The 21,430-nt window shown below is 43.7% G+C and overlaps 1 long non-coding RNA gene across 9 annotated transcripts; it reads right to left on the reverse strand.

Annotated features, from left to right (window-relative positions):
• Positions 1–9,372: 9,372 nt before the first annotated feature.
• LOC125509905 (uncharacterized) lies at positions 9,373–20,919 on the reverse strand. 9 transcript variants are annotated; one of them, XR_015602405.1, is made up of 13 exons: positions 20,522–20,917; positions 20,066–20,387; positions 19,899–19,942; positions 19,157–19,719; positions 18,972–19,045; positions 16,859–18,741; positions 16,647–16,768; positions 16,451–16,560; positions 13,541–13,959; positions 12,281–12,421; positions 10,811–11,597; positions 9,631–10,700; positions 9,381–9,530 (listed from the first exon to the last, which is right to left on the reverse strand). It is a non-coding gene; the product is annotated as an uncharacterized LOC125509905 (long non-coding RNA). The 9 variants fall into 9 exon arrangements; XR_015602406.1 differs by lacking the exon at positions 13,541–13,959 and adding an exon at positions 16,320–16,356 and having other exon boundaries at positions 9,382–9,530; positions 20,522–20,916; XR_015602402.1 differs by having other exon boundaries at positions 9,373–9,530; positions 12,281–13,959; positions 20,522–20,919.
• Between the last annotated feature and the right edge of the window lie 511 nt (positions 20,920–21,430).

The following is a 21,430-nucleotide window of genomic DNA, read 5'->3' on the forward strand; positions in this document are numbered from 1 at the left end:
GGATTAGGAGAGAAGGAAGGGGGAAGGAAAGGGGGGCTGGCCCCCTCCCAATTCGGATTGGGCTTGGGGTGCTCCCCCTCCTTTTCTCCCTTCTCCTCTCTCCCATTATGGCCCAATAAGGCCCATATACCTCCCGGGGGATTATGTTAACCTCTCGGTACATCGGTAAATGCCCGACCACACCCGGAACCTTTCCGATGTCCAAATATAGTCCTCCAATATATCGATCTTTATGTCTCGACCATTTCGAGACTCCTCGTCATGTCCGTGATCATATCTGGGACTCCGAACTACCTTCGGTACATCAAAACACATAAACTCATAATACCGATCGTCACCGAATGTTAAGCGTGCGGACCCTATGGGTTCAAGAACTATGTAGACATGACCGAGACACGTCTCCGGTCAATAACCAATAGCGGAACCTGGATGCTCATATTGGTTCCTACATATTCTACGAAGATCTTTATCGGTCAAACCGCATAACGATATACGTTGTTCCCTTTGTCATCGGTATGTTACTTGCCCGAGATTCGATCGTCGGTATCTCAATACCTAGTTCAATCTCGTTATCGGCAAGTCTCTTTACTCATTTCGTAATGCTACATCCCATAACTAACTCATCAGCTACATTGCTTGCAAGGCTTATAGTGATGTACATTACCGAGAGGGCCCAGAGATACCTCTCTGATGATCGGAGTGACAAATCCTAATCTCGATCTATGCCAACTCAACAAACACCAGAGACACCTGTAGAGCACCTTTATAATCACCCAGTTACGTTGTGATGTTTGGTAGCACACAAAGTGTTCCTCCGATATTCGGGAGTTGCATGATCTCATAGTCATAGGAACATGTATAAGTTATGGAGAAAGCAATAGCAACAAACTAAACAATCGTTGTGCTAAGCTAATGGATGGGTCAAGTCAATCACATCATTCTCTAATGATGTGATCCCGTTAATCAAATGACAACTAATGTCTATGGTTAGGAAACATAACCATCATTGATTTAACGAGCTAGTCAGGTAGAGGCAAACTAGTGACACTCTGTTTGTCTATGTATTCACACATGTACTAAGTTTCCGGTTAATACAATTCTAGCATGAATAATAAACATTTATCATGACATAAGGAAATATAAATAACAACTTTATTATTGCCTCTAGGGCATATTTCCTTCAGTAAGACCCCCTATGTTGTCCATGTGTTGTAATGATCCGAATTTTTTAGGCGAGGTAATCCTCAGTACTTGTATGATTGACATAAGGTGAACTGTTTTTCGTGTGAGCATATTGTATTGGATGAAATAACTGTTTGACTCAAAGTGTATCCAACCTACTGAATTTGAAGATCACGGCATTTCTAAATCATAATCATATATAAAGGTAGAATAAGTCTTTGTTGTGGTTTTGAAGAAATAAATAACAAAACGTAGAATTATCGATGGATATTCATAATCGAATACAAATTGGATTTGAATTTAGTTGCCAGGGCCCAGGGCAAACATGAATGCTAATTCTCCCAAGTTTTGAATGAAGCAGCTAAACACACACTATCATTTGTGGGCTGCCCGAAGCAAGTGTTTCCGAGATGGAAATTATTGTCTACCCCTGACACTTTAACATCCTTATCGACCGGATTTACACTATTGTCGATAGGGGTAGACTAGTAACTTCAATCAGACGTGACACGACCGCCTCTGAGACCATTCTGACACGGTGGTCGCCAAATGTGGACGGCCAAACACATTTGATTCAAGCTCGTCCGAAAGACATGTGTCTCTCCCTCCATTTCCCCATTCATACACGGTGGGCGGCAAAAAAACTCTCCTCGCCCGAAATCGATGTAGGCAAATATTTTAAATAGGGGCAGATGTGTAACTTCCCTCGGACGTGACACAACCGCCCTACCTGTCAGCCCCGTTCATACACTATGGGCGCCAACCGTGGGCGGCAAAACACCCTCTCCTCGCCCGAATCGCTACCGGAAAATATTTGGGAGATGAGAGATTACTGTCCTATCCCCAACCACGTGATGTCCGAAATTTTAAACGGCGGATAAGTTCGTAACTTTCCCACATTTCAGACAAGCGTGTCCCAAAGTTTGAGATCCCCACTCCCCTCCATTTCCCCATGCATACACCATCGGCGCCACAACAACCTCCCTACTGCGGCCAGCCTCCTCCGTCCGCCACCCCATCCTCCACCTTGCCGGAGCCGCTACCCCATCGTCCACTGCAAGAGATGGGCATCTCTCATCCATGGCGCCGGACCGGGATCCTTTCATCGCGTCCTCTCGCTTCATCGGCGCCATCGTCCACCTTGTCGTTGCCGCTCCTACGACCGCCTCATCCACGGCAACAGGATTTATCCCCCGACCCGGCCGTCTGCCGTCTAAAGTCTTCTTCCCGCTGCCGACAGCCATCGCACTCGCAGCAGGGGCCTACACGGCGTCACAAGAGAGGTGGTACTCTTCCATATGTGCTTAAGTAATTGATCTCACCCGGAAAATAGATCGTAAATTGTTTACTGTACTTTTCTTGTCCGTACCAAATCGTAGTGGTTAGTTGAAAGCAAACATTGGTTGCGAAGTAGCTTTGTCCGGTTTGCACCTTCAGATCCGCCATGGCATGGTCACTATACTCGTAAAGCTTATGGTTTTCCCCCTTTATATTCACTGCCATCATCGTAGGTGCTTCATGTCGTGCTAGCACTGCTCCTCAAGACCTCAACCCATCAAGCAAAACAACATGCCACTCATAATTCCAAAGCTTAGGTGTAGAAATACGAATCTGATATGATGCTCATATTACTAAAATAGAGAATGTTTAATTGGTCACCTAATATTCCTATATTCGTTTCAAAAAGCATGTGCGCCACCCACTGGTCCAGCTAGTTCCAATTTCCTGATTTTACTCTTGATGCTTAGGGTTTTCCCCTTTTATATACTCTACTATGATATGTGTAGGTGCTTTCTGTCGTACTAGCATGATTTCACCCATCAAGCTAAACAACACAAGGCTTAGTTGTTCAAATATGATTGTGATATGATACTGATATTAGTTAACAGACACATTTAATTGGTTAGCTAAAGGTCCCACTTGATTTTCCAAATGCATGTCGCGACATATAGAGAGACAGCAAAATTGCATTTCTTTGTCACTTGTTGACTGTACTTTCTTGTCCATACCAAATCTTAGTTGTTATTTCAAAGCAAAGATCGGTTGCTAACTACCCTTTCCGCAGTTTGCAGCTTCAGATCTGCCATCCCACTACCACGGTCAACATTATACTCATCATGCTTACGGTTTCCCCATTTTATGATGACCACGATCAGCCTACGTGGTTCATGTCGTAATAGCACTTCTCCACCCATCGAGCTAAACAAGCTTAGTTGTACACATTCAAATCTGATATTATGCTGATATTAGTAAAAATGAGAGATGTTTAATTGGTCAGCTAAATGTTCCTACTTTAGTTTCGAAATGCATGTGAGCCACATATGGAGAGACCGAAAGGAATACTATTTCTCTGTGCGCTCTGGTTCATCATGGGTGGGTAACCGACATTGTATAGAAAGACTTGTAATATCTTCAATCTGCTTGCTCTTCTGCTCTTCTTTAAGATGATCCTCTTCTCTTCTTTAATAAGTATGTTCCTTGTTGGGAAGAGTTGCAAAGATATTTGCGGTCGACTGGTCAGGTCGAGTTGTTCTCCCTTAGTATATTTTGAATCCGTCAAGTCAGGTTGACTTGTTCTTCTTTACTATATGTTGAACCTATCATCTGCAAAGTATCATCACTTCTGGAGCTCTCATATTTTGAGTAGTAGGCCACATTATATTAATGCACACACCAAGTTACAGCATGCATGGCATCTCTCAGAAGAATTGCAGAGATAGCACAAAGGGGTTTACAGGGAGGCAGTATTGGATTAGAATCACTTCTGCATTACAAAGATAATCTCACTTGTTTTTATGTTTTCATGCATGGCAGGTAATGAACATTATCAAAATGAATATGAGAATAGGCGCATGAGAGGAATATTGCGGAACAATCCACTGGCTAACAAACTTGGCATGGTGGAGGATGGCCTATCTTATTCACCCATCAAGGTGCTTGCTCTAACTTGGCAAGGTTGTATTGGTCGCACATATTTTGCATCTGACCTCTTGCATTACTTCTACTTTGTTACACCATCTGCTTAGTTTAAGCATCATATATGAGTATATGCCATACCTATCCATTTTCTGTACCTATTCCATGTGTAGTCATACTATGTTTTTCAGTCAAATGTTGTTCTTTCATAATAGATGTCCAAAAGGAAGAGGGTGAGTGCAGATCCTCAAGGAGTACAAACTATATATTTGGAAAAGGTAGTGATACCTGATAAATTAGATAGATCAGCAGCCACAGAAAACACAGGCCCAACTGTACCACACTCTACCCCTGCTCCACTGGCCAAACCCCTATTAGAACTGCTGACAGCCCAGCGTCAGGTACTGTCTATGATATCAATTCAAAATTTGAACTCCTAAATTTCTTCATGTGCCTTACCTTCTCTCTTGTATGAAAACTAATTTTAGATGAAGCTCCTTGCTCAAAGGATCATAGGATCTCACAACAATACTGGGCTCTGCATTGCTCTTGTCAGTACCTCTTGCCTTGTGTCAGGATACGTACACTCATTACTGTTTGATTATGTAGCATCACTGTAAATGTTCGCTTCTTTATCCTCCCTTTGGTTGAAATTATAAGATCTATATTTACTCTTAGATAAATGTAGAATTAACACAATGGTTATGAAGTTTTGGATTGCTCATGTATGTACATGTTGTCATGTACTCCCTCTGTATCGAATTAATTGTTGATCAATTAGATGTATTTAGAACTTAATAGTGCTAGATACATCCATTTGAGCGACAAGTAATAACGGGCGGTGCTGGTATTACTGTACTTGCATCGCGAGATAGTTGATTGTCTAGCATTACTCTGCATCTTATCTGCCCTTCCCTCCACTTTCTCCAAATTATCATATCTACATTTACTCTTACCAAAATGTTGAATAAAGCCAATGCCACTGCACACGTTGATGTATGCATTCCTCTTGTCAGTACCTTTTGCCTTGTAACCCTGTACTTAATTAATTGCTATTTGATTATGTATCATCAGTATGCACCTGAGCTTCATTATCCTCTATTTTTTCCAATATTATTTGATCTATATTTACTCTTTGCAAAATGTAGAAGAATGACAATGCTTATAAAGAATTTTCTTTGGGGAATTTATTGAATTATCCTTCCATCAACATGGAGATGGGCTTTGTCCAGCCCGTGTTAACATGTAATGTAAGTTCATCCTTCTCAAGCCTTCAAACTTTGTTCTAGTATAGAGTTGGATAGGCATCATTTCCTCCACTGCTGTTTACATATGATTGGATGTTTGCAACAACTACCAGTTTTAAATTGTAGTTGTAAAAACATGTTCCTTATGCAGAACAGATCCATTTATTTGCTTATATAATTATGAAACCTGTTATGTGTCTCATTGTTTCTCTTTCAGAGTCGTATCTCTTATGCCAGGCAAAACTTTAGGGAAGATAGTGAGCCAAATCATATTGAGGACAACGAGATGACCCCAAGGTCCTGTCTTGATGAAGACAGTGAGTTGAAGCTACTCACCAGCAGGTGTGAGACAACCTCTGTGTAGTCGCTGCCTCAATCAGTTTGACTACTTCAGCTCAGCATCGACCTGAAGTCAAAGATGCAAAGAAGATGTCAGAGGACTGCCACGCACTATCGTGCCATACAGCTAGGGATGGAGCATCTATCATTGACACAACTGAGGTCTCATTAGCTTGTTTGGCTGCTTGCGGGGCCCGTCCTGTAAAGGCCTAGTGCCTTCTGAAGTGCTCTCAATTTTGTATATTCTTTTGTCGGTGCGTTTATATGCACTGGTGGCGACCTTTGATGCCCAGTGTATGTAATCCGCAGTCACGTTGCGCTTTATTATCACCGGTAGCGAACTTTGATTCCCAGTGGTTGTAATATGTCGTAATTTCTTTATTGTATAGTCTAGGTTTATTCTTTGGTCGGTATGCTGTAATCTGGGCCGGAAGGTTTAGTGGATCTCGGTGTTGTCGATCTTCAGGCCGGCCCGTTACTCATATGGGCCAAAACGTGGGCCTATAGTCATCTTGTGCCATTAGCAGGTCTAAACCTATAGTAATTTCCCGCCTTTAACAGGACGAGTAAAGTTCTAGCCAGTTGGGCCAGAGAATACCATGGGCTTTTAACAGGCTAAAACCTAGATTGAGCCAGTGTTGGGCCAAAAAATTCACAGGCCAATACAAGCTGAAACTGCCTAAGGCCCATGTTTGGCCCAAATAGGACGAGTAGTTAACAGGCCAAAATATATCTCGGGCCAGTTTGGCCGAATAAAATTATGGGCTTTAAGCAGGCTGGTATCCACGCGAGCCATAGGCCCAAAAGTGCCATGGGCCATTATTAGATGGGCTCTAAGTAGGCCTGATTCAACGCGGGCTGTAATTAGGCCCAACTGTTCCACGGGCCATTAACAGGCCGATAGGCCTATTGGGCTGAAATTTATCCACGAAGACTACGGGCCATTAAGAGGCCTAAAGTTACTTCGGGCAAGAAATATCCCAGTTTCTGCATGGGTCATTAAAGGGCCTAAAGTTAAACCGGGCCGACAGCGTCCCAGATGCACCACGGGCCGCTAACAGGCCGAAACTATTATCGGGCCGAACTGGTTAACGAACATTTAATAGGCTGAAATACAAACCTATCTTAGAATGGGCCCAAAAGAACAATGGCTTGTTAACGGGCCTGATCCGATATGGGCCGTAATTTGGCCCAAAATACAGCAGGATGTGAACGGGCCTGATCTGCTATGGGCCTCAATTTGGCCCAAAAGATGGCAGGCTATTAACAGGCCAGCCCACTAGTGTGTCTGAAAAAATATGGTGGGCCTTTAGCTGGGCCGGCCTTTTCATCAGAATGGGCCTCTATTGGGCCGTGCCATGTGTCGACGTATCATAGGCGCCTCATGTCCAATGAGCGGATGACATCTGTCCGAACATTGAGCCAACACGTGTTTCCTCCGGCCAATGAGAATTTTACACGTGGAAAATCCCCATTGGTCCCGGCTATTAACGAGTTAACGGATCCAAAACCAGACCCGATAGCTTAACGACGACCCGTTATGGTCGATGCCACGTGTCGGTCACCCTTGACGAAAGCACTTCTATGACGCGCGATTTATCGTCATGGAAGTGGACACTTCTGTGATGATAATTTTGGTAATGTCATGGAACACTTCTACGACAGCACAAGTATGACTATCTTGATTCTGTCATAAAATTGTCATGGATGTACATGCATGACAGAAAACGTGACCTGCTGTGACAAACACGTATCATCACGGAAGTGTCTTTTTTTGTAGTGTCTCTTGCCTTCGGCTATAAAAATGCAGCCCCCTCATCGCTCCAACACACCTAGGGGGCCATCTCATTGCATTGTATCGCGGATTGAAGCGATGGAGAGAGCAGTGGTTTCACTGTAGTGGGCCAGGGGAGCTCAACGTCGTCGCCTCAATCTCCGCCAGCATCCACCACTCCCTGGCACTCGCGTTGATTCCACCCAATCCTAGGTACCTCTCTACTCCATGAAGCTAATGTGAGGTCGCCCCTTGCTTTCATTTTGTGTACGGAGCACACGGTCCAAAGTTTTCAGCGTTGCCGTTGGGGACAGAGATAATGAGCTTTCTTCCTCCTCCTAAGGAGTTGCGACCACCCATCTGGTTGCGCTCGTCACCTCTGAGGCACTGGCTGGACCCTTTTTCACTTGGATCCAAACTCTGAAATCCAAGACCCAGCTATGATATGATGTCAGGGGCAATCCCTTTACACGACACAAGATAGCTTTGCTGGACTTGTGTTAGACCAGCTGCCACCTTGATTTCAGGCGGAATTCATGATAAGCTCCTCGCCAAGCCACGAGTAACTCTCTTCAACGGGGCACAACAAATATCACCGGGACTTACCCCTTACTAGCTCACTAACTTCATTGTTCATGCCGTTCGGGTGAACTTTGCAAAATTCATCAGTTTTTCAAGAATTCCATGAGTCTATCGATATCTTGCTGCAAAGTACAAAACATCGCGCTAAGTTCAATTTCCTTTCAGAATCGGCCAGACCTTGAAGGACTCGGGGCTTTTGATGATGGCATGCCCTCGGGGTATACCGATGGAGGCAAGAGTCAGCCCGTCTACCACGGGATGGCCCAAGCCCGCGGCTCGGACCTTGACGTACACCAAGGTGGGTCATCAACTTAACGTACAAGACACAGATATCCCAAAGATCTACCGTGATCCCTCAAGAATAGGGTGGATCGTAGACAACTTGGCATGTAAACCCTATTCGTGTGCCCCTATATAAGGCAAGGCAGGAACTCCTGGCTGCTCTCAGACACATCTTGACCTACGCGATCCATATGGTAATCCTAGCGCTCAGACATGGCTATATCCATGGTATACGTCCGAGCCAAGGTAGGGCATACCTTGATCTTGAGGGGCCGAACTTGGGCAAACATTGCCCTGTGTGCTTCGCATCTGGGTTACCAGCTATGTGCAACATCCCATCATGAATATTGTCGAAATTTACCACGAGACCGAGGGAAGCTAGTTAAACAATGCAATCTTCTAATTCCACGTCTTCATTAATATCATCTAAACTATTACCATCAGACATAAGCTCCTACAGAAGCTTAGGGTCAAAACTGTCCAACTTTGATCCCTTCCATTTAACACAATTTAGTAGTCTAAGTTTCTCGATGAGGATAATTAATTCGGTCGTTGTGGTCGGACTCTATTATGGATTTCTGACTACATTCTCCATAGGTCCCTCTTAGATCTTCTTTCTCCAATCTTGGATTAGGGAAGAAGGAGATATTCACGACTACTGGCGATTTCATTATGGGGCAGCTCATGATCTTCATATCGATCTATTATCCACCTCTGTATCTATTCTTTCTTAGCTAAACAGGTGGAAGATCTATCCAATTTGGTTATATTATATCATGGACTCGAAAAACGGATTTGAATTTGACTGAAATGCACGATCTTCACAGGTATCACTTTTCACGATACCTAAAAGGTGGAATAGCGATTTTCGAACCATTTCCTATAAGAGAATGGTTTCCATTACATGGCATAATTCTACTCGAAAGAAAATTCAAGAGGTACATATAATTGCATCTCGCCAAGGAACATCAAATAAATAAATTAAAATCGTCTTACATGTAGATATAGTAATAAACTGTAGAAAACATGGCATTGGTCTAGTGACCATTTATTTAAAATGAAATTTCAATAGAGTAAAACAGATCTAAGATTTATTCTTCACGCCGATGGAAGATATGCGCCGACCGGCAAGGTTCATATTCTTTGCTAATTGGTCTAGTCGGACAGCTCTTGGTTTGCACCATCTTGCCTCCCACGACCACGAGCAGCTGCACCGGACACAAAAATGAAGCAAAGAATAGTGTTAAGCATGTGTCGCACTTGCATTTGAGCAAATGATACACGACGGATGAAGTACGCGGTGGTTACCTGCAAGGATGTCTGCGCGGGCTCTGGTCATAGTTTCTCTAATTCTAACCATCCTAGTCAGGCGCCACACCATGGGATCGTTTGTCATTGCCGCGGTCACTCGGTCGCCACCCCGTGTCGTGCTAGCAAACATACCCGTAGGATGTCTGCGCGACACCGATCCGGGGCTTCCAAGAGGTGTTGCACGGATCGTATGTTGCACGGATCCAGTGCCCGCAAGAAGCGCATGCCCGTGGAGGAGACCGCCGTTTAAGCCCGTTAGCTCATCACTGCGACCAAACGGCTCTCTTCGCTGCACAAATCTGTTGCCCGCTTCTTGTGTAAGTGCGCCACGGTGAGTGGAGCGAACGCTGTTGAGCAGCCCGACACTATGTGCTCGGCTTGATCCCGACGCTCCTAGCACCGACGAAGTGGTAAGAGGATTGGAAACCGCCAAGATTGGGCCACTAGGGACACCATGCTCCATGCGGAACTGTATGGGCACCTCCTGTCGTGGTTGTGCCAGAAACTCTGAAAATGAGCGGCCTGTGCAAGTGCATGGAGGTTGACGTTGCACACGACGATTCACCAAAATGGAGCCGGGGTAGTAGTTGGGATGAATCTGCACCGACACTTCGGAGTTGATGGCGTTGCTCGGGGACGCAAAGAGTGCTTGCGGCCATTGAAAGGAGAAATGGTGGTCACTCCGAGCCAGCATATTTGAAGACTCGGACACACCATTCCTCCGAGGTAGCATAGCCGAAGGCGCTGAAACACCGTTCCTCTGAAGCAGATTACGAGTTATGTCATTATTGCTTTGCACCGGCATGGCATGGCCGGTGAGGGGGGCAACAAGCTGGGAGCTCTGGACGGGGGAGAAACCCGTGGCCGAAAAACGAACGCGCGACGAGCCACCTCCAAAAGGACCGAGATGGGCGAAGGTTGCACTTGTAGGGACTCGGCTAATTGTCCACGCTCCTGCAGTAGCCGAAGCATGGGTGATGAGGTGGCCGTACGGATTTGCTGGTCGGGTCGAGTTCTCCCCGGTGCCTCCAATGTTGGGTAGGCCTCCCGATCGTCCCATCCTTTCGCTTCACAAATGCATTAAAAACATATTAGCTTCACATTAAAAACATATTAGCTACACAAAGTCAACAATATTCTATTATGCTTTGCACATGTTTAAGTCTACACAACCTACCCGGTCGGTCGTTTGCACGAGGTATGTATTTTGCCGAGACAAGTACGTCTTTTGGAAGTAGACAATACGCAAAAGCTGGTGCTCTGTACGAACAAAGATAGTTTGTATTTATAGCGTCTGCTGCAGCCCTATTTTAGAACAAAATTAACTCTCAGATAGCAAATATTAATTAGTGTTTATTTACAGCCAAATAAAAATATTAATTAGTGTTTATTTACAGCCAAATAAAAATATTAATTAGTGTTTATTTACAGCCAAATATACAAGCCAATATTAATTTTTTACCAATTATTCACATTCTAATACATATATCAATCAAATATTTCCCAATATATCTTTGTGCATTAATGAATAATCATTAAACTTTTCAAAGAAAGTTTCTGCCATAACTAATAATCAAATATTTTCCAGTATATCTCTGCGACTGAAGACTAAGCACCTGTTCGGCTGCTCTCCGCGGAGCGAAGCCGACGAAGCTCCCTTCGCTCCGCGAAGCTCCCTTTTAGCAGCTCTGCAGATTATACCTAGCAAGCCACTCCGCTCCAGCGCAGAGCGGGGGGAGTCCGACCACGGCCTAAAGCATTAGATAATTTGTACAAGTTCGTCCCTTCGCAAGTTTGTACAAGTTTTTGCTACTCTAGTTTAAACATCAGGGATAATATAATGATGCCGCTACTGCATACTCCCAAGTGCCAACAACTTCCTTTTCCTAACTTGAAGTGCCAACTGTTGGTCATGCCTGCTTGTTTGTTGAGGTAGAAACTTCTGCGCTACACATTGCGCATACCTGCACATAGTTAACGAAATCCTGTCAAAACTTTATAATCTGAGAGAACTGCAATTCAAGTTGTTGGTGAGGTCAACGCCACCAGACCTCTTTTGATTTAAAAATATATAAACAAAACAAAAACAAGTAATGCAATTGTGGAGTCTCGAACCCCTCATTTGCTGCTATAGACAACTCAATGGTACATGATTTCTTTTACTCAATGGTACATGATTTCTTTTACTGCGAGATGTTGAGGATATCACTTATCGTTATCGTCTCGGTCAGCTGGGGATTAGAGATTAATCAAAAATTGACCGATTAATCGATTTTATCGGTCGACAATTAATCAAATATTTTTTGCAAATCCAAGGTTCCCAACACTAAATTCAACACCAAAACAATATTGGACCGAAGTGTTACCTGAATTCATAGCATTTAAATCCTCGTATAATGACAAACAAAATAAGACAACAGTACATATTGTGTAACAAGATCCACAAAACACACATAAACATATTTTTTGCAAGCATAGTGCTATGAATAGGTCCGATTTATCGGTAGAATCACGATAAATCGCTTGTCAGAGCGATAAATCAGCTTATAAAAGATAAATGGTGAAGATAAGGCATAATTTTATCGGTCAACCCCTGAGGGAAGAAAAGATGGTCACTCCTTTTAGGAACATGGCGAGCCTTACTTACCACTGTTGCACTTCACTCGCTGCTCATTCATTCACTTGCCCATGAACTCGCTGCTTCACTAAAAGCAACTAGTCGCCTTCTTTCCGCCGCCGAAAGATGCTTAGCCGAAAGCAACGAAAGAGGGGAGCTGGAGCAGCAGACCTGATTCAAGACAACAGGAAGTTCCCGTTTGCAGATCTACATTTCTCAGGTTCAGGCTATTCGTGGAGTCGATCACCACCACTTGAGATAGACGATAAATCGGAAGATTAATCGCCGAATCGGAAGATTTTTTTTAACAATGCCAACACAAACCAACCAGTCAATTTGTCGATGATTTTTTTTCCCGGCAACCCCTGCTCCCCAATCCCCGTCTCCCGGCCACCCCTCCTCCCTATGCCCGTCATCCTAACTTTCAAATTTCAGAATCCAGCCATGACACGTGCCATTGGTTGATACTTGGTGTTCTTAGTGTTTTTATGGTTATGGTGTATTGCTTTTTATGATGTCAAGCAACAAGTGCATTGGCTGTTGTATACTACTCCCTCCGTTCCTAAATATAAGTCTTAGAGATTCTACTATGGACCACATACGGATGTATATAGATGCATTTTAGAGTGTAGATTCACTCATTTTGCTTCATACATAGTCCATAGTGAAATCTCTACAAAGACTTATATTTAGGAACGGAGGGAGTACTAATCAAATACAACTGCAATCAGTTTTTGCGGTTCAATAGCAAACGCACGGGCACTACGCTAGTGTGCACATAATCCTCTGCCAATATGGGATCAACAAGATACAATCTACTGGTAGGACTCTGGCATGGAGGCACGATATATACAACTTAAGTAATGTAGCAAGGAAACAACACACAGATTAATAGATTTTCCTTACACAAGTCATATTGATACCTTTGCACAAGATTAATACATTTTCCTTGTGGATGTCAGATTAATACCCTTGCACAAGGAAACCTCAAATTCAACTTCGTTGCTGGCTGAACTACTTGTGGCCTCTACCAAGGAAACACAATCCCTTTACATCATAGCTGACTTGAATTACCTCTCTAATTAACACACACAAAATCATGCTGTTAATACTGAACAAATGTTTTTTTAGCTGAAGCAGATAAAAAGGCACAAATGCTCTTTGTAAAATCATACTGACCACAAGCAGAAAATAAGCATGATGAATGCTTTGCCAGAGCAGAATTTTTTCGTACAGATCATATTCTTGTCAAGCAATTCTTATATAGGAAAATTTTACAAGCATAATAACCTTTGGATTATAGGCGGGATGCCAGGAGGGTGTCCAAGCGGGCTCTTCTGGCAACCTCCATGATCCTGGTTATCCTCATCATGCGACTTGTGCCTCGGCCTTGTTTGCCACCGGTCGGCCCCGCCACACGATGTGCCTACGTTTGACGCCTCCCCGATGCACATTGTGCCACAACCACCCAATGTTTCCATCATGGGCAGCCAGCCTCGGCACCGGCACAATTTGCATGGTGGAACCGTTAGGCGGTCATGGCATAGTATCAATTGGGGAGGTTTCGAACGCAAGGACGTGTGGCGTCGGCCAAGCGATGTTGCTGGTGGGAACAAGCCCAATGACGTCACATGAGTAGGATGGCCAGGATCAGGGAGTGCGCGGCCAGAGCCCACATAGGTAACCGCCACGTACTTCATCAATCATGTCTGCTCTACACAGATGCAATGCAATATAAGCTAAACACACATTTGACACTGGGAGCTAACACCTAAACATTCTATGTCTACGGGTACAGTTGCTCGTGGGGAACCTAATGGTGACAATCCCGAGCAATCCAACTAGTGAAGATGGATTTTATCTTTTTTATACCAGTCGGTAACTATTTCTATTGTTGGCAACTTGGCAACAAACAACAACAACAACAAAGCCTTTAGTCCCAAACAAGTTGGGGTAGACTAGAGGTGAAACCCATAAGATCTTGCAACCAACTCATGGTTCTGGCACATGGATAGCAAGCTTCCACGCAACCCCTGTACATGACTAGTTCTCTGTTGATACTCCAGTCCTTGAGATCCCTCTTTACGGATTCCTCCCGTGTCAAGTTCGGTCTATCCCGACCTCTCTTGACATTATCGACACGCTTTAGCCGTACACTATGCACTGGCGCTTCTGGAGGCTTGCGCTGAATGTGCCCAAACCATCTCAGACGATGTTGGACAAGCTTCTCTTCAATCGGCGCTACCCAACTCTATCTCGTATATCATCATTTCGGACTCGGTCCTTCCTTGTGTGGCCACACATCCATCTCAACATGTGCATCTCCGCCACACCTAACTGTTGAACATGTCGCCTTTTAGTCGGCCAACACTCGGCGCCATACAACATTACGGATCAAACCGCCGTCCTATAGAACTTGCCTTTTAGCTTTTGGGGCACTCTTGTCACAAAGAATGCCAGAAGCTTGTATTGTTGGCAACTTGGCATGAAGATGAATAATTCTTAGATTATTTAAAAAATAAACAAATTTTGTATGTATCTTTACTCTCTATTATAGCTATATTTGCATGGTTCTGAACTCTATATGTATCTTTACTCTCTATTATGTTTTATTTATATCGATGTGTATGATGAATTTTTAACTTGATTTATTTGTATCAAGATATGGCCGATGAACAAGTTCTTTATTGCTTTAGCAACCTCCCCACACGGTAAGGCCCACTTTTTTGTAGTAAGGGATACAAATTATGCGAAGTTAACTGGCTACAATTCAAAGGTCATTATATAAAAACTCTCAACAAGAATGTGCTCTTATGGGTCCACCTAGCTATTGCATCAGCCCACTAAGCTATTGGATATATAAGCCATGCTGAGAATAGAGTTATGTGTAACTTCACATCCTTAACTAACTTCACTAACTGGCACATGAAGACTGTCCAAGTGTTTCATTGATCCAGGCAACAGTGGAAAAAACCCCGCAGTCCACTAGTTTAAACTTTATACTTGATTGCCAAACCTTAAATTCATTACTTGACTCATACAAGTCAATATTGTAAACTGAATTTAGGTCTAATGGTAAATAACTTAGCCCTAATGGTAAATAACTAAATAAACCTAAAGTCTAAAAGGTGCAGCTGCACTATTTAGCAAAACCGGGAGCACACCCCTGCCGGCCATGCGATCTGCAACCACATGCTATTACCGCATGGTCGCATTTTACCTGGAACAGCTCATTACTTGATGATAATAAGATGGCATATGCACTGGATTGTCGCATTTCACCTGGGAAAGCTCATTACTTGCCACGCCTTCTTTTACTTTTTTGGAAACCTCGTGGGACAGCGTTTTCATACTTGCCTAAATAAAAGGGGGGAGGGGGGGTGCTACATGTTTGTTCTATAGCCACGTCCCTAAACATAACAAAGAAGATTGTTGTTTTCGGTGCATAATTGAGTGTTGGTAATCAGTGACATTTTGACTGGTTATAAATGCCACAGGTGACTTGTAGACAGTGATGTTGTTCAAGAAACTGAAGCCCAAACAGAGAAAGAAAATGCTAACGAGTACAACAAAGCAACCTCCCTTTCTTTTTCTTTCATCGTGCCATCTTCATTTAACCAAAGCAGGATGACAAAACTACTTAAACTATAGCACTAGCAACTACTTGAACTCTTTTGTGGCCAAAATAAATGTACTACTTATAATTACTATGGCATACCTCTTTCAATAGCACCCACTACTTATGATATTCTACTTGACTTAAGACAGAAAAAGGACTATGAAACTAGCTTTTTAAAAGGGGATATATGAAACTAAATCATAGATATTTGATCATACAGTGCTCTAGAGAGATATGCGCATAGAAGTGTATTTCAGACAATGGTATAAGGCTACAGCAAGCCATAGCTGCATAAAGTATAGTAATAAGCATAGACGTATGGTGCATAGTAGAGGTACAAAGGAACCTACATTTTCTATTCAGGTCACCAGATTAATAAGCATAGACGATGATGACTAGATTAATAAGCATAGACGGTTGGTGTATAGTGGAGGTACAAAGGAACCTTACATTTTTCATTCAGGCGCAGGTGTGATTGCCTGATATGCTTCATACCATGAAAATATAACATAGGCAATCCTCATCTATGGGGAACTATTGTATATGTTCTAACAATAACTAAGTCGAAAGTGGCACTGTACCTTATTTATTTGACTGGTTAATGCAGTCAGGGTGGTATGATTATGAATGCTTGTAGGGAAGTGCAACCAAGGATTCACCTTCCTCCAATCCCACGTGACAAATTACACATCTACCAACAATAATTACAAGTTAGCATGCCACTTCAATAATATATATTATTGGAAGGCTATGAAACTTATAAGTATTTGAACGTACTGTTCTGTGTTGCCGTCTTGCATGTCTTTTGTGTTGTAAGTTACTGAAGGTAAGGAAGCAAGTGTATCAGCAGAGAGACCTCTACTTTCTGTACTAACCACTCCGCCCAATGCAACTAATTCCTGAAATCATGACTAGAACCATTAGCATTGCATCTTTGAACTTTAGATGCAAGCCCAGGCACCAAAGGGAATAAAGCAAAAACAACTTGCCTCGTATGAGTACTCATCTGGATCAATCTCTTGCCATGAACCCTGTGTTTTTTCAATAACATGCCGATTTGTAAATGTAAGTTACTCGGTCAAATTTGGCTGGTTTCAATAAGTAAGCAAAAACACAGTACCACAATTTGAACAAAGACAAAGTTCTCCGTGCATAAATTAGACGAACCGGAGGTGCATGCCACAATCCCCGGAGAAAACATGGCAGGAGGTAAATTTACCACTTTTAGCATAATATATCAGAGAATAAATTAGCTCTACCAAGCAATTATGTCACTGCTTCAATGAAATAAGCAAGTACTACACTGTATGTCACACACATTAACGAAACTAGATGATGCCCCGCGCGTTGCTGCGGGAATTTGTAGCGCTATTTAGGAAGAGAATAACCTGGCAAAAAGAATATTATTAATTAGATATAGAAACAGGGGGATATAATTGATAATTGGAATCTGTTCTATACATTGTTGTGCACTGTCGGTTCATCTAAAGGAATCCTATAGAAGAAGCGAGCAAACACATACCAAGATTCCGGTCGATAATCCCAACAGGATAATCTCAGATGCTCATCCTCAGGAGAGTGAAGAGACACCCTGTCTACCATTAAAAACAACTCCTTTTTTGGAAATTTATAAATGAGAATTTGCTCCAGAAGCAGTAATATAAAATTTATAAAAGCTCTAATCCAATCATAAATAGTTATTGGGAGGACAGTAGTTCATTAAGCCAATGATTCCAAATGCTCAGCAAGAGCATATGCTGGATTGTATTCTAATCGACATGACTCCTTCTGCATACAAAAATGATAAATACAGAAAATGAAATTGAACAAAGCATTTGTGTTTGACATGGTCTAGTGGTATACTCATTTCTATGAGTATATAACTATATATATGATACATGGTGTTGGGTGCAAGTGAAGTTACGACGGGTCTGAAATCTTAAGATGTAGTTAAATATGTCTTGTTGTCAATAGCATAAATGCCTAATTTCACCTAGTGTATATACATGGGACATTATAGCTAGAACAGGAAAAGGTTGACCTAAGAAAATGGCAGTTTGCAACTCTATCAAGATTTCGGTGTGATGTAGATTTCTTGCAAGATTTAAGGTTTTCAGGTCGGAGTAATCCATAAATTTATTCTTTTCAGTATTCGACCGAACATGTAGGTAGCAAATTTATATGATACTTGGCTCAGAAAAAAGAAATGGAGCCTTTTCACCCTAGAGTAAACCTCCCAGGTGATCAAAACCACCAAAAAAATATTTTCTCTTCCATTTTACATGAGTAAAAAAAACAATTGGGTTGGATCCTTCTAGCACGGTACATGATAAGTATGAAAGTAGCATGTTCACAATTGATTTGGACTCAAACATAAGAGAATAAAATGGCATGTTTCATCACAGTAATTACTGCAGAAAACTAAAAAGCAAATGTTTCTGCCATGTGCATATCTGAACTTAAATATGCTATTCTCGTGTAGTATTGCAAAAGAAAGAGAACCCATCAATATCACAACCCAGAATATAGAATGTGAACAGTAAGATGGCATGTTTCATTGACGTGAATTGCAGTTAATCGGAAGAAAGAAAAAATAGAAAAAGAGAGCAAAGACATACCGAGATTCCGGTAGCAAAATGGATAGTCTCCTACGCTCCGCCTCAATAGAGTAAACACATATCCGCCTACTAATAAAAAACAATACCCTACTTGCTGCAGGCACTTGTAACTGGAATTTGCTCCCAATGGCATGCAGTAACATCAAAAATGTGAAAGTGAAAACCAATCTTAAATAGTTTTTCAGAGGCCCGTAGTATCATTCAGCCAATGGTTCCAAACTCTAGACAGGAGCACCTATTGGAGTGTCTTCCTCCTGTAGAACAGCTAATGCCAGGGTGAGGATTATATCGGAAAGAACTTCAACCATAAAGCATAGACCAAAAAAAAACTTAGCATCAGTGACAAATTTCAGCTACAGTATATACATGGAACATTAGTTAGAATAAGAAGAGGCTGGTCTGAGTAAATGGCAGTTTGTCAACACTACCATGTAGGGGGGGGGGGGGGGGGGGATCAATCAGGGAACAATAGGTGAGGTTGTACCTTTAATTAGTTTCCCTGCATTTTAGTTTCTGTGTTGTTTAGAGGTAATCTCTCTTCGTAAAGCTGATTTAATCCTGCAAACAAATTTGATGAGATGAGTAATTACGGGCCATCATAACAATCCAGAGAGAGAGATAGAAAAATATATGTGTAGAGAGAGAGATCGGAATCAGATCGGGCAATACTTGTTGACATCGCAGATTAGAATCAGATTGAGAGCCCTCGTCCATCCTCCTTGCCATTAGACTATTGGCTCCCGTGGATGTAGAATTTGTTGGAGAACATCAGCGCTCCAGTGAAGGACCAACACCAGAGCTGCGCCATGTGCGATGGCGAGGAGGGCCCTGAGGAAGCTATAGCACAGGCTATCTGGCGGTTTGCTCTCGGCGGCGAGGCGGGCCGGCCACAGGTGAAAACGGTGCACATGGACGGGGCGGTGGCAGGGTAGGCTTGACGCACTGGTTGTTGCAGCCATGGAGCTTGGATATTGGAGAAGATGCACGAAGCGACGGGCTGTGGGAAAGGAAGTGGTGGAGCCATGGAACTGAAGCGGAGAAGTAATGGGATCCGGCCCGGCGTGTGCTCCTGTCGGACTTCCACTCTTCGGTTACATAAATATCAACGGGGCCTCTTCGGTTTTTAGAGAGTAGGTTCACACGATTTTTTTAAGAATGCTGATGTGGTGAGCTGCATGACCAAAATAATTAAGAGAAATTGATTATGTGGCAAGGCTGCTGAGGTGGATAGGCTGCATGTCAAGAGAAATAGATTAGTGGGGATGAACTATTTAGGTATTGGGTATTATAGATAAGCATTGCTGTAGGTCCAAGGTCATTTCATCAAAATTTGAGTGCTCCCACCTTTGACCTTCCAACTTGCAAATACAAAAATTAAATCCATCCAAGACAAGGAAACATAAATCACTACCTGCGTGTCATTTATGTGATCCTCGACATGCTCCACCGCCCGCCCTACAAAGCAAAGGCAAAAGCAAAAGTGCACATTAGCAGCCCGCGGGAAACATGAATTGAGCTGGGAAAAAATCCATAAACAATCGCTGAATCCCAGTGAGGGCCCATAAGCTGCGCAGAGACCTCACGCTCCTCGGCGTCCTGAAGCACTCGAGCGTAAGCCTCGTCATCCTCATACTCTGCAGGGTCTAGCTCTGGCTCCACATCCTCCACCTCCTCATCATCATCGAATCCCTCCTCCTCGTACTCAGGAGAGCTCGTCCTCGCCTTCATCCTAGCACTTGCCCTCACCCTCAGCCTCGATATCACCGTCCCCATCACCGTCGACGCCACCCGGGTGCTCCTGGTGGTGGACGCGGAGGTGGTGCTCCAGCTCCTCCTCTCCCATAATCGCTGCCCTCACCGCCGGCGGCTTCGTTCATCCGCAGCATCATTAGGGCTTCTCCTGCATCGATCCAAACGGGATGTACATGTTAGTCGCTCCCGCAAAAGAATTAAAATATCGGGATGTCAGTCGCGCGCATCGGAACCCTAGGGACGAGGACGGGACGGCCGGGGCCGCGAGATCTATCAACTTGCCTGCTCCTGGAGGACGCGCGGCGAGGTCGGCGTGGACCTGGCTGAGGGGCGTGAAGGGGCGCCGCGCCGCGCCTCGTCCTCGGCCGCCGCAGCGGCATCGTCTCCCCCTCCGGAAGCGGCGGCCGGCGGCTGCGGGGAAGGTCGGGGCCGTGCCTCTCGCCGCCGCCGCTCCCGTTGGAATCCTCCAGGGGAGCGATGGGGCGGGGCGGGGCGGGGCGGACGGGATTACTCTGGTTAAGCGCAGCCTGGTCGCCGGGATCTGGTAAAACTAAGCAAACGACACGCATAACCCCCATCACCGGCGGGATCTGGTTCGTGTCCGCGGCTGCCTGGGCAAAAGGTGCCGCCGGGCCTTGGCTTGGTCTAACTCCACGAAAGCCTGTCGTTGGGCTATTTGGGTGTTTGGCTCTTGTGAAAACTCTTATTTCCGATGAAAACCAGATATAAATGTCTCAACTACTAAATGTGCTGCTTTGTGTTTCTCATTTTTAGTAGTAGTACTACTATATCCTATGATTGATACAAAGTTCATTTGGCAGATGTTTGAAGCTCGAAAATGGTTTTTTTTGCGCTATGGGACGCTAAGCTTGCTATATGGTTGCTAATGTGTTATATTGCGTACACCTTCTGTTCCTAATTATGTTTGTATATATGGGGTTAAGCGTGCGAACCAAGAACAGCTATTGTCATTCCTCCTTAATGAATTTGCCCTCGGATTAGTTTGCGTAGAATGCAGGACTGGGAGTTGAAGCGGTATTAATTCTCATGCATGGGGGTGCGACATGCTCTCCTAATTCCCTCCTCCGTGCATTGCATGCGACGGTCCATCTTCCATCTACATGGTAGAGGGGCAAAAATGGATAGTTACGACATAAACATAATGGATAATTACGACATAAACGTAAAACA

Source organism: Triticum urartu, chromosome 5A (assembly GCF_056163025.1).
Source record: "Triticum urartu cultivar PI428250 chromosome 5A, HENAU_Tu73, whole genome shotgun sequence".
In the NCBI taxonomy this organism is placed as follows: Eukaryota; Viridiplantae; Streptophyta; class Magnoliopsida; order Poales; family Poaceae; genus Triticum; species Triticum urartu.